This window comes from Calliopsis andreniformis, unplaced genomic scaffold (genome assembly GCF_051401765.1).
Source record: "Calliopsis andreniformis isolate RMS-2024a unplaced genomic scaffold, iyCalAndr_principal scaffold0015, whole genome shotgun sequence".
Taxonomy (NCBI): domain Eukaryota; kingdom Metazoa; phylum Arthropoda; class Insecta; order Hymenoptera; family Andrenidae; genus Calliopsis; species Calliopsis andreniformis.
Window position 1 is genome coordinate 2,940,202 of NW_027480428.1, and position 19,410 is coordinate 2,959,611.

Below are 19,410 nucleotides of genomic sequence, written 5' to 3' on the forward strand. Positions count from 1 at the left end.
ACAGTTAGGGCCTTAGAAGTCAATGCCCGAAGCATAAAATGCAATAAAAATACAACAGTTTTTCCATCATATAACCGGAATAATTGCAACCAGTTTGAAAGTGATGGTCATTTCTACGTTCCGGGCAACCTAGGCTACACCCTGGGGCGTTGCTCCAACAGATAGAATAGTTAGGGCCTTAGAAGTCAATGCCCGAAGCATAAAATGCTATAAAAAGACAACAGTTTTTCCGTCATATAACAGGAATAATTGCAACCAGTTTGAAAGTGATGGTCACTTCTACGTTCCGGGAAACCTCGGCTTCACTCTAGGGCGTTGCTCCGCCAGATCGAATAGTTAGTGCATTAGAAGACAACGCCAGAAGCATAAAATACAATATAAATGCAACAGCTTTTCCATCGTATAAAACGAATAATAGCAACCGGTGTGAAAGTTATGGTCACTTCTACGTTCCGGGCAACCTAGGTTTCACTCTTTGGCGTTGCTCCACCAGATCAAACAGTTAGGGCCTTAGAAGCCAACGCCAGAAGCATAAAATACATTATAAATATAACAGTTTTTCTATCGTATAAAACGAATGATAGCAACCAGTGTGAAAGTTGTGGTCACTTCTACGTTCCGGACAACCTAGACTTCACTCTAGGGCGTTGCTCCACCAGATCGAATAGTTAGGTCCTTAGAAGTCAACGCCAGAAGCATAAAATACAATAAAGATGCAACAGTTTTTCCATCGTATAACAGGAATAACTGCAAACAGTATGAAAGTACTGGTCATTTCTGCGTTCCAGGCAACCTAGGTTTCACTCTAGAGCGTTGCTCCACCAGATCAAACAGTTAGGGCCTTAGAAGTCAACGCCCGAAGCATAAAATACAAAATAAATAGAACAGTTTTTCCATTGTATAAAACGAATAATTGCTACCAGTGTAAATATTATGGTCATTTCTACGTTCCGGGCAACCTAGGCTTCACCCTAGGGCGTTGTTCCACCAGATCGAATAGTTCGTGCCTAAGAAGTGATCGCCAGAAGCATAAAATACAAAATAAATAGAACAGTTTTTCCATCGTATAAAACGAATAATTGCTGCCAGTGTGAAAGTTATGGTCATTTCTACTTTCCGGGCAACCTAGGCTTCACCCTAGGGCGTTGCTCCAACAGATTGAATAGTTAGGGCCTTAGAAGTCAAGGCCCGAAGCATAAAGTGCAATAAAAATACAACAGTTTTTCCATCGTATAACAGGATTAATTGCAACCAGTTTGAAAGTGATGGTCATTTCTACGTTCCGGGCAACCTAGGCATCACTCTAGGGCGTTGCTCCACCAGATCGAATAGTTAGGGCCTAAGAAGTGGACGCCAGAAGCATAAAATGCAATATAAATACAACAGTTTTTCCATCGTATAAAACGAATAATAGCAACCAGTGTGAAAGTTATGGTCATTTCTACATTCCGAGCAACATAGGCTTCACTCTAGGGCGCTGCTCCACCAGAACGAATAGTTAGGTCCTTAGATGTCAACGCCAGAAGCATAAAATACGAAATAAATACAACAGCTTTCCATCGTATTAAATGGGTAATTGCAAAGAGTGTGAAAATTGTGGTCATCTCTACGTTCCGAGCAACCTAGGCTTCACTCTAGGGCGTTGCTCTACCATATCGAATACTTAGTGCCTTAGAAGTCAACGTCAGAAGCATAAAATACAGTATAAATACAACAGTTCTTATATCGTATAAAACGAATAATTGAAACCAGTATGAAAGTCATGGACATTTCTACGTTCCGGGAAACCAAGGCTTCACTCTAGGGCGTTGCTCCAACAGATCGAATGGTTAGGGCCTCAGAAGTCAACGCCAGAAGCATAAAATACAATATAAATACAACAGCTTTTCCATCGTATAAAACGAATAATTGCAACCACTATGAAAGTTATGGTCATTTCTACTATCCGGGCAACCTAGGCTTCACACTAGGGCGTTGCTCCACCAGACCGAATAGTTAGGGCCTTAGAAGTCAACGCCAGAAGCATAAAATACAATATAAATGCAACAGCTTTTCCATCGTATAAAATGAATAATTGTAAAGAGTTTGAATGTAATGGTCATTTCTACGTTCCGGGCAACCTAGGTTTCACTCTAGGGAGTTGCTCCACCAGAGCGAATAGTTAGTGCCTTAGAAGTCAACGTCAGAAGCATAAAATACAATATAAATACAACAGGTTTTCCATCCTATAATATGAATAATTGCAACCAGTGTGAAAGTGATGGTCATTTCTTCGTTCCGGGAAACCAAGGCTTCACTCTAGGGCGTTGCTCCAACAGATCGAATAGTTAGGGCCTCAGAAGTCAACGCCAGAAGCATAAAATACAATATAAATACAACAGTTTTTCCATCGTATAAAACGAATAATTGCAACCACTATGAAAGTTATGGTCATTTCTACTATCCGGGCAACCTAGGCTTCACCCTAGGGCCTTGCTCCACCAGATCGAATAGTTAGGGCCTTAGAAGTCAACACCAGAAGCATAAGGTACAATATAAATACAACAGCTTTTCCATCGTATAACAGGAACAATAGCAGCCAGTGTGAAAGATATGGTCCTTTCTATGTTCCGGGCAACCTAGGCTTCACCCTAGGGCGTTGCTCCACCAGATCAAACAGTTAGGGCATTAGAAGCCAACGCCCGAAGCATTAAATACAAAATAAATAGAACAGTTTTTCCATTGTATAAAACGAATAGTTGCTACCAGTGTAAAAGTTATGGTCATTTCTACGTTCCGTGCAACCTAGGCTTCACCCTAGGGCGTTGCTCCAACAGATTGAATAGTTAGGGCCTTAGAAGTCAAGGCCCGAAGCATAACATGCAATATAAATACAACAGCTTTTCCATCGTATAAAAGGAATAATTGCAAAGAGTGTGAAAGTAATGGTCATTTCTACGATCCTGGCAACCGAGGCTTCACTCTACGGCGTTGTTCCACCATGTCGAATAGTTAGGGCCTAAGAAGTGAACGCCAGACGCATAAAATGCAATATAAATATAACAGTTTTTCAATCGTATAAAACGAATAATAGCAACCAGTGTGAAAGTTATGGTCATTTCTACGTTCCGGGCAACCTAGGCTTCACTCTAGGGCGTTGCTCCACCAGATCAGACAGTTAGGGCCTTAGAAGCCAACGCCCGAAGCATTAAATACAAAGTAAATAGAACAGTTTTTCCATCGTATAAAAGAATAATTGCATCCAGCGCGAAACTTATGGTCATTTCTACTTTCCCAGCAACCTAGGCTTCACCATAGGGCATTGCTCCAACAGATTCAATAGTTAGGGCCTGAGAAGTCAACGCCCGAGTCTTAAAATGCAATAAAAATACAGCAGGGTTTCCATCGTATAAAACGAATAATTGCTACCAGTGTGAAAGTGATGGTCATTTCTACGTACCGGGCAACCTAGGCTTCACTCTAGGGCGCTGCTCCACCAGAACGAATAGTTAGGTCCTTAGATGTCAATGCCAGAAGCATAAAATACGATATAAATACAACAGCTTTTCCATCGTATAAAAGGAATAATTGCAAACAGTGTGAAAGTAATGGTCATTTCTACGATCCGGGCAACAGAGGCTTCACTCTACGGCGTTGTTCCACCAGATCGAATAGTTAGGGCCTAAGAAGTGAACGCCAGACGCATAAAATACAATATAAATATAACAGTTTTTCCATCGTAACAAACGAATAATAGCAACCAGTGTGAATGTTATGGTCATTTCTACATTCCGGGCAACCTAGGCTTCACCCTAGGGCGTTGCTCCAACAGATTGAATAGTTAGGGCCTTAGAAGTAAATGCCCGAAGCATTAAATGCAATAAAAATACAACACTTTTTCCATCGTATAACAGGATTAATTGCAACCAGTTTGAAAGTGATGGTCATTTCTACGTTCCGGGCAACCTAGGCTTCTCCCTAGGGCGTTGCTCCACCAGATCAAACAGTTAGGGCATTAGAAGCCAACGCCCGAAGCATTAAATACAAAATAAATAGAACAGATTTTCCATTGTATAAAATGAATAATTGCTACCAGTGTAAAAGTTATGGTCATTTCTACGTTCCGGGCAACCTAGGCTTCACCCTAGGCCGTTGTTCCACCAGATCGAATAGTTAGGGCGTATGAAGTGAACGCCAGAAGCATAAAATACAATATAAATACAACAGTTTTTCCATCATATAAAACGAATAATTGCAACCAGTATGAAAGTTATGGTCATTTCTCCTTTCCGGGCAACCTAGGCTTCACCCTAGGGCGTTGCTCCACCAGATCAAACAGTTAGGGCATTAGAAGCCAACGCCCGAAGCATTAAATACAAAATAAATAGAACAGATTTTCCATTGTATAAAACGAATAATTGCTACCAGTGTAAAAGTTATGGTCATTTCTACGTTCCGGGCAACCTAGGCTTCACCCTAGGCCGTTGTTCCACCAGATCGAATAGTTAGGGCGTATGAAGTGAACGCCAGAAGCATAAAATACAATATAAATACAACAGTTTTTCCATCATATAAAACGAATAATTGCAACCAGTATGAAAGTTATGGTCATTTCTCCTTTCCGGGCAACCTAGGCTTCACCCTAGGGCGTTGCTCCACCAGATCAAACAGCTAGGGCCTTAGAAGTCAACTCCCGAAACATAAAATACAAAATAAATAGAACAGTTTTTCCATTGTATAAAACGAATAATTGCTGCCAGTGTAAAAGTTATAGTCATTTCTACGTTCCGGGCAACCTAGGCTACACCCTGGGGCGTTGCTCCAACAGATAGAATAGTTACGGCCTTAGAAGTCAATGCCCGAAGCATAAAATGCTATAAAAAGACAACAGTTTTTCCGTCATATAACAGGAATAATTGCAACCAGTGTGAAAGTTGTGGTCACTTCTACGTTCCGGACAACCTAGACTTCACTCTAGGGCGTTGCTCCACCAGATCGAATAGTTAGGTCCTTAGAAGTCAACGCCAGAAGCATAAAATACAATAAAGATGCAACAGTTTTTCCATCGTATAACAGGAATAACTGCAAACAGTATGAAAGTACTGGTCATTTCTGCGTTCCAGGCAACCTAGGTTTCACTCCAGGGCGTTGCTCCACCAGATCAAACAGTTAGGGCCTTAGAAGTCAACGCCCGAAGCATAAAATACAAAATAAATAGAACAGTTTTTCCATTGTATAAAACGAATAATTGCAACCAGTTTGAAAGTGATGGTCATTTCTACGTACCGGGCAACCTAGGCTTCACCCTAGGGCATTGCTCTAACAGATTCAATAGTTAGGGCCTGAGAAGTCAACGCCCGAGTCTTAAAATGCAATAAAAATACAGCAGGGTTTCCATCGTATAAAACGAATAATTGCTACCAGTGTGAAAGTGATGGTCCTTTCTACGTACCGGGCAACCTAGGCTTCACTCTAGGGCGCTGCTCCACCAGAACGAATAGTTAGGTCCTTAGATATCAACGCCAGAAGCATAAAATACAATATAAATACAAGAGCTTTTCCATCGTATAAAAGGAATAATTGCAAACAGTGTGAAAGTAATGGTCATTTCTACGATCCGGGCAACAGAGGCTTCACTCTACGGCGTTGTTCCACCAGATCGAATAGTTAGGGCCTAAGAAGTGAACGCCAGACGCATAAAATACAATATAAATATAACAGTTTTTCCATCGTAACAAACGAATAATAGCAACCAGTGTGAAAGTTATGGTCCTTTCTACATTCCGGGCAACCTAGGCTTCACCCTAGGGCGTTGCTCCAACAGATTGAATAGTTAGGGCCTTAGAAGTCAATGCCCGAAGCATTAAATGCAATAAAAATACAACACTTTTTCCATCGTATAACAGGATTAATTACAACCAGTTTGAAAGTGATGGTCATTTCTACGTTCCGGGCAACCTAGGCTTCACTCTAGGGCGTAGCTCCACCAGATCGAATAGTTAGGGCCTAAGAAGTGAACGCCAGAAGCATAAAATGCAATATAAATACAACAGTTTTTCCATCGTATAAAACGAATAATAGCAACCAGTGTGAAAGTTATGGTCATTTCTACATTCCGAGCAACCTAGGCTTCACTCTAGGGCGCTGCTCCACCAGAACGAATAGTTATGTCCTTAGAAGTCAACGCCAGAAGCATAAAATACGAAATAAATACAACAGCTTTTCAATCGTATTAAATGGATAATTGCAAACAGTGTGAAAGTTGTGGTCATTTCTACGTTCCGAGCAACCTAGGCTTCACTCTAGGGCGGTGCTCCACCATATCGAATAGCTACGGCCTTAGAAGCCTACGCCTGAAGCATAAAATGCAAAATAAATAGAACAGTTTTTCCATTGTATAAAACGAATAATTGCTGCCAGTGTGAAAGTTATGGTCATTTCTACTTTCCGGGCAACCTAGGCTTCACCCTAGGGCGTTGCTCCACCAGATCAAACAGTTAGGGCATTAGAAGCCAACGCCCGAAGCATTAAATACAAAATAAATAGAACCGATTTTCCATTGTATAAAACGAATAATTGCTACCAGTGTAAAAGTTATGGTCATTTCTACGTTCCGGGCAACCTAGGCTTCACGCTAGGCCGTTGTTCCACCAGATCGAATAGTTAGGGCGTAAGAAGTGAACGCCAGAAGCATAAAATACAATATAAATACAACAGTTTTTCCATCATATAAAACGAATAATTGCAACCAGTATGAAAGTTATGGTCATTTCTCCTTTCCGGGCAACCTAGGCTTCACCCTAGGGCGTTGCTCCACCAGATCAAACAGCTAGGGCCTTAGAAGTCTACTCCCGAAGCATAAAATACAAAATAAATAGAACAGTTTTTCCATTGTATAAAACGAATAATTGCTGCCAGTGTAAAAGTTATAGTCATTTCTACGTTCCGGGCAACCTAGGCTTCACCCTAGGGCGTTGTTCCACCTGATGGAATATTTAGGGCCTAAGAAGTCAACGCTAGAAGCATAAAATACGATAAAAATACAACAGCTTTTCCATCGTATAAAACGAATAATTGCAACCAGTTTGAAAGTGATGGACATTTCTACGTACCGGGCAACCTAGGCTTCACTCTAGGGCGTTGCTCCACCAGATCAAACAGTTAGGGCCTTAGAAGTCAATGCCCGAAGCATAAAATGCAATAAAAATACAACAGTTTTTCCATCATATAACCGGAATAATTGCAACCAGTTTGAAAGTGATGGTCATTTCTACGTTCCGGGCAACCTAGGCTACACCCTGGGGCGTTGCTCCAACAGATAGAATAGTTAGGGCCTTAGAAGTCAATGCCCGAAGCATAAAATGCTATAAAAAGACAACAGTTTTTCCGTCATATAACAGGAATAATTGCAACCAGTTTGAAAGTGATGGTCACTTCTACGTTCCGGGAAACCTCGGCTTCACTCTAGGGCGTTGCTCCGCCAGATCGAATAGTTAGTGCATTAGAAGACAACGCCAGAAGCATAAAATACAATATAAATACAACAGCTTTTCCATCGTATAAAACGAATAATAGCAACCGGTGTGAAAGTTATGGTCACTTCTACGTTCCGGGCAACCTAGGTTTCACTCTTTGGCGTTGCTCCACCAGATCAAACAGTTAGGGCCTTAGAAGCCAACGCCAGAAGCATAAAATACATTATAAATATAACAGTTTTTCTATCGTATAAAACGAATGATAGCAACCAGTGTGAAAGTTGTGGTCACTTCTACGTTCCGGACAACCTAGACTTCACTCTAGGGCGTTGCTCCACCAGATCGAATAGTTAGGTCCTTAGAAGTCAACGCCAGAAGCATAAAATACAATAAAGATGCAACAGTTTTTCCATCGTATAACAGGAATAACTGCAAACAGTATGAAAGTACTGGTCATTTCTGCGTTCCAGGCAACCTAGGTTTCACTCTAGAGCGTTGCTCCACCAGATCAAACAGTTAGGGCCTTAGAAGTCAACGCCCGAAGCATAAAATACAAAATAAATAGAACAGTTTTTCCATTGTATAAAACGAATAATTGCAACCAGTTTGAAAGTGATGGTCATTTCTACGTACCGGGCAACCTAGGCTTCACTCTAGGGTGTTGCTCCACCAGATCAAACAGTTAGGGCCTTAGAAGTCAACGCCCGAAGCATAAAATACAAAATAAATAGAACAGATATTCCATTGTATAAAACGAATAATTGCTACCAGTGTAAATATTATGGTCATTTCTACGTTCCGGGCAACCTAGGCTTCACCCTAGGGCGTTGTTCCACCAGATCGAATAGTTCGTGCCTAAGAAGTGATCGCCAGAAGCATAAAATACAAAATAAATAGAACAGTTTTTCCATCGTATAAAACGAATAATTGCTGCCAGTGTGAAAGTTATGGTCATTTCTACTTTCCGGGCAACCTAGGCTTCACCCTAGGGCGTTGCTCCAACAGATTGAATAGTTAGGGCCTTAGAAGTCAAGGCCCGAAGCATAAAGTGCAATAAAAATACAACAGTTTTTCCATCGTATAACAGGATTAATTGCAACCAGTTTGAAAGTGATGGTCATTTCTACGTTCCGGGCAACCTAGGCATCACTCTAGGGCGTTGCTCCACCAGATCGAATAGTTAGGGCCTAAGAAGTGGACGCCAGAAGCATAAAATGCAATATAAATACAACAGTTTTTCCATCGTATAAAACGAATAATAGCAACCAGTGTGAAAGTTATGGTCATTTCTACATTCCGAGCAACATAGGCTTCACTCTAGGGCGCTGCTCCACCAGAACGAATAGTTAGGTCCTTAGATGTCAACGCCAGAAGCATAAAATACGAAATAAATACAACAGCTTTCCATCGTATTAAATGGGTAATTGCAAAGAGTGTGAAAATTGTGGTCATCTCTACGTTCCGAGCAACCTAGGCTTCACTCTAGGGCGGTGCTCCACCATATCGAATAGCTACGGCCTTAGAAGCTTACGCCTGAAGCATAAAATGCAAAATAAATAGAACAGTTTTCCCATTGTATAAATCGAATGATTCCTACCAGTGTGAAAGTTATGGTCATTTCTATGTTCCGGGCAGCCTAGGCTTCACCCTGGTGCGTTGTTCCACCAGATCAAATAGTTAAGGCCTAAGAAGTGAACGCCAGAAGCATAAAATACAATATAAATAGAACAGTTTTTCCATCGTATAAAACGAATAATTGCTGCCAGTGTTAAAGTTATGGTCATTTCTACTTTCCGGGCAACCTAGGCTTCACCCTAGGGCGTTGCTCCAACAGATTGAATAGTTAGGGCCTTAGAAGTCAAGGCCCGAAGCATAAAGTGCAATAAAAATACAACAGTTTTTCCATCGTATAACAGGATTAATTGCAACCAGTTTGAAAGTGATGGTCATTTCTACGTTCCGGGCAACCTAGGCATCACTCTAGGGCGTTGCTCCACCAGATCGAATAGTTAGGGCCTAAGAAGTGGACGCCAGAAGCATAAAATGCAATATAAATACAACAGTTTTTCCATCGTATAAAACGAATAATAGCAACCAGTGTGAAAGTTATGGTCATTTCTACATTCCGAGCAACATAGGCTTCACTCTAGGGCGCTGCTCCACCAGAACGAATAGTTAGGTCCTTAGATGTCAACGCCAGAAGCATAAAATACGAAATAAATACAACAGCTTTCCATCGTATTAAATGGGTAATTGCAAAGAGTGTGAAAATTGTGGTCATTTCTACGTTCCGAGCAACCTAGGCTTCACTCTAGGGCGGTGCTCCACCATATCGAATAGCTACGGCCTTAGAAGCTTACGCCTGAAGCATAAAATGCAAAATAAATAGAACAGTTTTCCCATTGTATAAATCGAATAATTCCTACCAGTGTGAAAGTTATGGTCATTTCTACGTTCCGGGCAGCCTAGGCTTCACCCTAGTGCGTTGTTCCACCAGATCAAATAGTTAAGGCCTAAGAAGTGAACGCCAGAAGCATAAAATACAATATAAATACAACAGTTTTTCCATCGTATGAAACGGATAATTGCAACCAGTATGAAAGTAATGGTCATATCTACTTCCCGGGCAACCTAGGATTCACCCTAGGGCGTTGCTCCAACAGATTGAAAAGTTAGTGCCTAAGAAGTGAACGCCAGAAGCATTAAATACAATATAAATACAACAGTTTTTCCATCGTATAAACCGGATAATTGCAACCAGTATGAAAGTTATATACATTTCTACTTTCCGTGCAGCGTAGGCTTCACCCTAGGGCGTTGCTCCAACACATTGAATAGTTAGGGCCTTAGAAGTCAACACCAGGAGCATAAAATACAATATAAATACAACAGGTTTTCCATCCTATAATATGAATAATTGCAACCAGTGTGAAAGTGATGGTCATTTCTTCGTTCCGGGAAACCAAGGCTTCACTCTAGGGCGTTGCTCCAACAGATCGAATAGATAGGGCCTCAGAAGTCAATGCCAGAAGCATAAAATACATTATAAATACAACAGTTTTTCCATCGTATAAAACGAATAATTGCAACCACTATGAAAGTTATGGTCATTTCTACTATCCGGGCAACCTAGGCTTCACCCTAGGGCCTTGCTCCACCAGATCGAATAGTTAGGGCCTTAGAAGTCAACACCAGAAGCATAAGGTACAATATAAATACAACAGCTTTTTCATCGTATAACAGGAACAATAGCAGCCAGTGTGAAAGATATGGTCCTTTCTACGTTCCGGGCAACCTAGGCTTCACCCTAGGGCGTTGCTCCACCAGATCAAACAGTTAGGGCATTAGAAGCCAACGCCCGAAGCATTAAATACAAAATAAATAGAACAGTTTTTCCATTGTATAAAACGAATAATTGCTACCAGTGTAAAAGTTATGGTCATTTCTACGTTCCGGGCAACCTAGGCTTCACCCTAGGGCGTTGCTCCAACAGATCGAATAGTTAGGGGCTAAGAAGTCAACGCCAGAAGCATAAAATACAATATAAATGCAACAGCTTTTCCATCGTATAAAATGAATAATTGCAAAGAGTTTGAATGTAATGGTCATTTCTACGTTCCGGGCAACCTAGGTTTCACTCTAGGGAGTTGCTCCACCAGATCGAATAGTTAGTGCCTTAGAAGTCAACGTCAGAAGCATAAAATACAGTATAAATACAACAGTTTTTCCATCGTATAAAACGAATAATTGCAACCTGTCCGAAAGTTATGGACATTTCTACTTTCCGGGCAACCTAGGCTTCACCCTAGGGCGATGCTCCACCAGATCGAATAGTTAGGACCTTAGAAGTCAACGCGCAAAACATAAAACACAAAATAAATAGAACAGTTTTCCCATTGTTTAAATCGAATAATTCCTACCAGTGTGAAAGTTATGGTCATTTCTACGTTCCGGGCAGCCTAGGCTTCACCCTAGTGCGTTGTTCCACCAGATCAAATAGTTAAGGCCTAAGAAGTGAACGCCAGAAGCATAAAATACAATAAAAATACAACAGTTTTTCCATCGTATGAAACGGATAATTGCAACCAGTATGAAAGTAATGGTCATATCTACTTCCCGGGCAACCTAGGATTCACCCTAGGGCGTTGCTCCAACAGATTGAAAAGTTAGTGCCTAAGAAGTGAACGCCAGAAGCATTAAATACAATATAAATACAACAGTTTTTCCGTCGTATAAACCGGATAATTGCAACCAGTATGAAAGTTATATACATTTCTACTTTCCGTGCAGCCTTGGCTTCACCCTAGGGCGTTGCTCCAACAGATTGAATAGTTAGGGCCTTAGAAGTCAACACCAGGAGCATAAAATACAATATAAATGCAACAGGTTTTCCATCCTATAATATGAATAATTGCAACCAGTGTGAAAGTGATGGTCATTTCTTCGTTCCGGGAAACCAAGGCTTCACTCTAGGGCGTTGCTCCAACAGATCGAATAGTTAGGGCCTCAGAAGTCAACGCCAGAAGCATAAAATACAATATAAATACAACAGTTTTTCCATCGTATAAAACGAATGATTGCAACCACTATGAAAGTTATGGTCATTTCTACTATCCGGGCAACCTAGGCTTCACCCTAGGGCCTTGCTCCACCAGATCGAATAGTTAGGGCCTTAGAAGTCAACACCAGAAGCATAAGGTACAATATAAATACAACAGCTTTTCCATCGTATAACAGGAACAATAGCAGCCAGTGTGAAAGATATGGTCCTTTCTACGTTCCGGGCAACCTAGGCTTCACCCTAGGGCGTTGCTCCACCAGATCAAACAGTTAGGGCATTAGAAGCCAACGCCCGAAGCATTAAATACAAAATAAATAGAACAGTTTTTCCATTGTATAAAACGAATAATTGCTGCCAGTGTAAAAGTTATAGTCATTTCTACGTTCCGGGCAACCTAGGCTTCACCCTAGGGCGTTGTTCCACCTGATGGAATATTTAGGGCCTAAGAAGTCAACGCCAGAAGCATAAAATACGATAAAAATACAACAGCTTTTCCATCGTATAAAACGAATAATTGCAACCAGTTTGAAAGTGATGGACATTTCTACGTACCGGGCAACCTAGGCTTCACTCTAGGGCGTTGCTCCACCAGATCAAACAGTTAGGGCCTTAGAAGTCAATGCCCGAAGCATAAAATGCAATAAAAATACAACAGTTTTTCCATCATATAACCGGAATAATTGCAACCAGTTTGAAAGTGATGGTCATTTCTACGTTCCGGGCAACCTAGGCTACACCCTGGGGCGTTGCTCCAACAGATAGAATAGTTAGGGCCTTAGAAGTCAATGCCCGAAGCATAAAATGCTATAAAAAGACAACAGTTTTTCCGTCATATAACAGGAATAATTGCAACCAGTTTGAAAGTGATGGTCACTTCTACGTTCCGGGAAACCTCGGCTTCACTCTAGGGCGTTGCTCCGCCAGATCGAATAGTTAGTGCATTAGAAGACAACGCCAGAAGCATAAAATACAATATAAATACAACAGCTTTTCCATCGTATAAAACGAATAATAGCAACCGGTGTGAAAGTTATGGTCACTTCTACGTTCCGGGCAACCTAGGTTTCACTCTTTGGCGTTGCTCCACCAGATCAAACAGTTAGGGCCTTAGAAGCCAACGCCAGAAGCATAAAATACATTATAAATATAACAGTTTTTCTATCGTATAAAACGAATGATAGCAACCAGTGTGAAAGTTGTGGTCACTTCTACGTTCCGGACAACCTAGACTTCACTCTAGGGCGTTGCTCCACCAGATCGAATAGTTAGGTCCTTAGAAGTCAACGCCAGAAGCATAAAATACAATAAAGATGCAACAGTTTTTCCATCGTATAACAGGAATAACTGCAAACAGTATGAAAGTACTGGTCATTTCTGCGTTCCAGGCAACCTAGGTTTCACTCTAGAGCGTTGCTCCACCAGATCAAACAGTTAGGGCCTTAGAAGTCAACGCCCGAAGCATAAAATACAAAATAAATAGAACAGTTTTTCCATTGTATAAAACGAATAATTGCAACCAGTTTGAAAGTGATGGTCATTTCTACGTACCGGGCAACCTAGGCTTCACTCTAGGGTGTTGCTCCACCAGATCAAACAGTTAGGGCCTTAGAAGTCAACGCCCGAAGCATAAAATACAAAATAAATAGAACAGATATTCCATTGTATAAAACGAATAATTGCTACCAGTGTAAATATTATGGTCATTTCTACGTTCCGGGCAACCTAGGCTTCACCCTAGGGCGTTGTTCCACCAGATCGAATAGTTCGTGCCTAAGAAGTGATCGCCAGAAGCATAAAATACAAAATAAATAGAACAGTTTTTCCATCGTATAAAACGAATAATTGCTGCCAGTGTGAAAGTTATGGTCATTTCTACTTTCCGGGCAACCTAGGCTTCACCCTAGGGCGTTGCTCCAACAGATTGAATAGTTAGGGCCTTAGAAGTCAAGGCCCGAAGCATAAAGTGCAATAAAAATACAACAGTTTTTCCATCGTATAACAGGATTAATTGCAACCAGTTTGAAAGTGATGGTCATTTCTACGTTCCGGGCAACCTAGGCATCACTCTAGGGCGTTGCTCCACCAGATCGAATAGTTAGGGCCTAAGAAGTGGACGCCAGAAGCATAAAATGCAATATAAATACAACAGTTTTTCCATCGTATAAAACGAATAATAGCAACCAGTGTGAAAGTTATGGTCATTTCTACATTCCGAGCAACATAGGCTTCAGTCTAGGGCGGTGCTCCACCATATCGAATAGCTACGGCCTTAGAAGCTTACGCCTGAAGCATAAAATGCAAAATAAATAGAACAGTTTTCCCATTGTATAAATCGAATGATTCCTACCAGTGTGAAAGTTATGGTCATTTCTATGTTCCGGGCAGCCTAGGCTTCACCCTGGTGCGTTGTTCCACCAGATCAAATAGTTAAGGCCTAAGAAGTGAACGCCAGAAGCATAAAATACAATATAAATAGAACAGTTTTTCCATCGTATAAAACGAATAATTGCTGCCAGTGTTAAAGTTATGGTCATTTCTACTTTCCGGGCAACCTAGGCTTCACCCTAGGGCGTTGCTCCAACAGATTGAATAGTTAGGGCCTTAGAAGTCAAGGCCCGAAGCATAAAGTGCAATAAAAATACAACAGTTTTTCCATCGTATAACAGGATTAATTGCAACCAGTTTGAAAGTGATGGTCATTTCTACGTTCCGGGCAACCTAGGCATCACTCTAGGGCGTTGCTCCACCAGATCGAATAGTTAGGGCCTAAGAAGTGGACGCCAGAAGCATAAAATGCAATATAAATACAACAGTTTTTCCATCGTATAAAACGAATAATAGCAACCAGTGTGAAAGTTATGGTCATTTCTACATTCCGAGCAACATAGGCTTCACTCTAGGGCGCTGCTCCACCAGAACGAATAGTTAGGTCCTTAGATGTCAGCGCCAGAAGCATAAAATACGAAATAAATACAACAGCTTTCCATCGTATTAAATGGGTAATTGCAAAGAGTGTGAAAATTGTGGTCATTTCTACGTTCCGAGCAACCTAGGCTTCACTCTAGGGCGGTGCTCCACCATATCGAATAGCTACGGCCTTAGAAGCTTACGCCTGAAGCATAAAATGCAAAATAAATAGAACAGTTTTCCCATTGTATAAATCGAATAATTCCTACCAGTGTGAAAGTTATGGTCATTTCTACGTTCCGGGCAGCCTACGCTTCACCCTAGTGCGTTGTTCCACCAGATCAAATAGTTAAGGCCTAAGAAGTGAACGCCAGAAGCATAAAATACAATATAAATACAACAGTTTTTCCATCGTATGAAACGGATAATTGCAACCAGTATGAAAGTAATGGTCATATCTACTTCCCGGGCAACCTAGGATTCACCCTAGGGCGTTGCTCCAACAGATTGAAAAGTTAGTGCCTAAGAAGTGAACGCCAGAAGCATTAAATACAATATAAATACAACAGTTTTTCCATCGTATAAACCGGATAATTGCAACCAGTATGAAAGTTATATACATTTCTACTTTCCGTGCAGCGTAGGCTTCACCCTAGGGCGTTGCTCCAACACATTGAATAGTTAGGGCCTTAGAAGTCAACACCAGGAGCATAAAATACAATATAAATACAACAGGTTTTCCATCCTATAATATGAATAATTGCAACCAGTGTGAAAGTGATGGTCATTTCTTCGTTCCGGGAAACCAAGGCTTCACTCTAGGGCGTTGCTCCAACAGATCGAATAGATAGGGCCTCAGAAGTCAATGCCAGAAGCATAAAATACATTATAAATACAACAGTTTTTCCATCGTATAAAACGAATAATTGCAACCACTATGAAAGTTATGGTCATTTCTACTATCCGGGCAACCTAGGCTTCACCCTAGGGCCTTGCTCCACCAGATCGAATAGTTAGGGCCTTAGAAGTCAACACCAGAAGCATAAGGTACAATATAAATACAACAGCTTTTTCATCGTATAACAGGAACAATAGCAGCCAGTGTGAAAGATATGGTCCTTTCTACGTTCCGGGCAACCTAGGCTTCACCCTAGGGCGTTGCTCCACCAGATCAAACAGTTAGGGCATTAGAAGCCAACGCCCGAAGCATTAAATACAAAATAAATAGAACAGTTTTTCCATTGTATAAAACGAATAATTGCTACCAGTGTAAAAGTTATGGTCATTTCTACGTTCCGGGCAACCTAGGCTTCACCCTAGGGCGTTGCTCCAACAGATCGAATAGTTAGGGGCTAAGAAGTCAACGCCAGAAGCATAAAATACAATATAAATGCAACAGCTTTTCCATCGTATAAAATGAATAATTGCAAAGAGTTTGAATGTAATGGTCATTTCTACGTTCCGGGCAACCTAGGTTTCACTCTTGGGAGTTGCTCCACCAGATCGAATAGTTAGTGCCTTAGAAGTCAACGTCAGAAGCATAAAATACAGTATAAATACAACAGTTTTTCCATCGTATAAAACGAATAATTGCAACCTGTCCGAAAGTTATGGACATTTCTACTTTCCGGGCAACCTAGGCTTCACCCTAGGGCGATGCTCCACCAGATCGAATAGTTAGGACCTTAGAAGTCAACGCGCAAAACATAAAACACAAAATAAATAGAACAGTTTTCCCATTGTTTAAATCGAATAATTCCTACCAGTGTGAAAGTTATGGTCATTTCTACGTTCCGGGCAGCCTAGGCTTCACCCTAGTGCGTTGTTCCACCAGATCAAATAGTTAAGGCCTAAGAAGTGAACGCCAGAAGCATAAAATACAATAAAAATACAACAGTTTTTCCATCGTATGAAACGGATAATTGCAACCAGTATGAAAGTAATGGTCATATCTACTTCCCGGGCAACCTAGGATTCACCCTAGGGCGTTGCTCCAACAGATTGAAAAGTTAGTGCCTAAGAAGTGAACGCCAGAAGCATTAAATACAATATAAATACAACAGTTTTTCCGTCGTATAAACCGGATAATTGCAACCAGTATGAAAGTTATATACATTTCTACTTTCCGTGCAGCCTTGGCTTCACCCTAGGGCGTTGCTCCAACAGATTGAATAGTTAGGGCCTTAGAAGTCAACACCAGGAGCATAAAATACAATATAAATGCAACAGGTTTTCCATCCTATAATATGAATAATTGCAACCAGTGTGAAAGTGATGGTCATTTCTTCGTTCCGGGAAACCAAGGCTTCACTCTAGGGCGTTGCTCCAACAGATCGAATAGTTAGGGCCTCAGAAGTCAACGCCAGAAGCATAAAATACAATATAAATACAACAGTTTTTCCATCGTATAAAACGAATGATTGCAACCACTATGAAAGTTATGGTCATTTCTACTATCCGGGCAACCTAGGCTTCACCCTAGGGCCTTGCTCCACCAGATCGAATAGTTAGGGCCTTAGAAGTCAACACCAGAAGCATAAGGTACAATATAAATACAACAGCTTTTCCATCGTATAACAGGAACAATAGCAGCCAGTGTGAAAGATATGGTCCTTTCTACGTTCCGGGCAACCTAGGCTTCACCCTAGGGCGTTGCTCCACCAGATCAAACAGTTAGGGCATTAGAAGCCAACGCCCGAAGCATTAAATACAAAATAAATAGAACAGTTTTTCCATTGTATAAAACGAATAATTGCTGCCAGTGTAAAAGTTATGGTCATTTCTACGTTCCGGGCAACCTAGGCTTCACCCTAGGGCGTTGCTCCGACAGATTGAATAGTTAGGGCCTTAGAAGTCAAGGCCCGAAGCATAAAATGCAATATAAATACAACAGCTTTTCCATCGTATAAAAGGAATAATTGCAAACAGTGTGAAAGTAATGGTCATTTCTACGATCCTGGCAACCGAGGCTTCACTCTACGGCGTTGTTCCACCATGTCGAATAGTTAGGGCCTAAGAAGTGAACGCCAGACGCATAAAATACAATATAAATATAACAGTTTTTCCATCGTATAAAACGAATAATAGCAACCAGTGTGAAAGTTATGGTCATTTCTACGTTCCGGGCAACCTAGGCTTCACTCTAGGACGTTGCTCCACCAGATCAGACAGTTAGGGCCTTAGAAGCCAACGCCCGAAGCATTAAATACGAAGTAAATAGAACAGTTTTTCCATCGTATAAAAGAATAATTGCATCCAGCGTGAAACTTATGGTCATTTCTACTTTCCTAGCAACCTAGGCTTCACCCTAGGGCATTGCTCCAACAGATTCAATAGTTAGGGCCTGAGAAGTCAACGCCCGAGTCTTAAAGTGCAATAAAAATACAGCAGGGTTTCCATCGTATAAAACGAATAATTGCTACCAGTGTGAAAGTGATGGTCATTTCTACATACCGGGCAACCTAGGCTTCACTCTAGGGCGCTGCTCCACCAGAACGAATAGTTAGGTCCTTGGATGTCAACGCCAGAAGCATAAAATACGATATAAATACAACAGCTTTTCCATCGTATAAAAGGAATAATTGCAACCAGTTTGAAAGTGATGGTCCTTTCTACGTTCCGGGAAACCTCGGCTTCACTCTAGGGCGTTGCTCCGCCAGATCGAATAGTTAGGGCCTAAGAAGTGGACGCCAGAAGCATAAAATGCAATATAAATACAACAGTTTTTCCATCGTATAAAACGAATAATAGCAACCAGTGTGAAAGTTATGGTCATTTCTACATTCCGAGCAACATAGGCTTCACTCTAGGGCGCTGCTCCACCAGAACGAATAGTTAGGTCCTTAGATGTCAACGCCAGAAGCATAAAATACGAAATAAATACAACAGCTTTCCATCGTATTAAATGGGTAATTGCAAAGAGTGTGAAAATTGTGGTCATTTCTACGTTCCGAGCAACCTAGGCTTCGCTCTAGGGCGGTGCTCCACCATATCGATTAGCTACGGCCTTAGAAGCTTACGCCTGAAGCATAAAATGCAAAATAAATAGAACAGTTTTCCCATTGTATAAATCGAATGATTCCTACCAGTGTGAAAGTTATGGTCATTTCTACGTTCCGGGCAGCCTAGGCTTCACCCTGGTGCGTTGTTCCACCAGATCAAATAGTTAAGGCCTAAGAAGTGAACGCCAGAAGCATAAAATACAATATAAATAGAACAGTTTTTCCATCGTATAAAACGAATAATTGCTGCCAGTGTTAAAGTTATGGTCATTTCTACTTTCCGGGCAACCTAGGCTTCACCCTAGGGCGTTGCTCCAACAGATTGAATAGTTAGGGCCTTAGAAGTCAAGGCCCGAAGCATAAAGTGCAATAAAAATACAACAGTTTTTCCATCGTATAACAGGATTAATTGCAACCAGTTTGAAAGTGATGGTCATTTCTACGTTCCGGGCAACCTAGGCATCACTCTAGGGCGTTGCTCCACCAG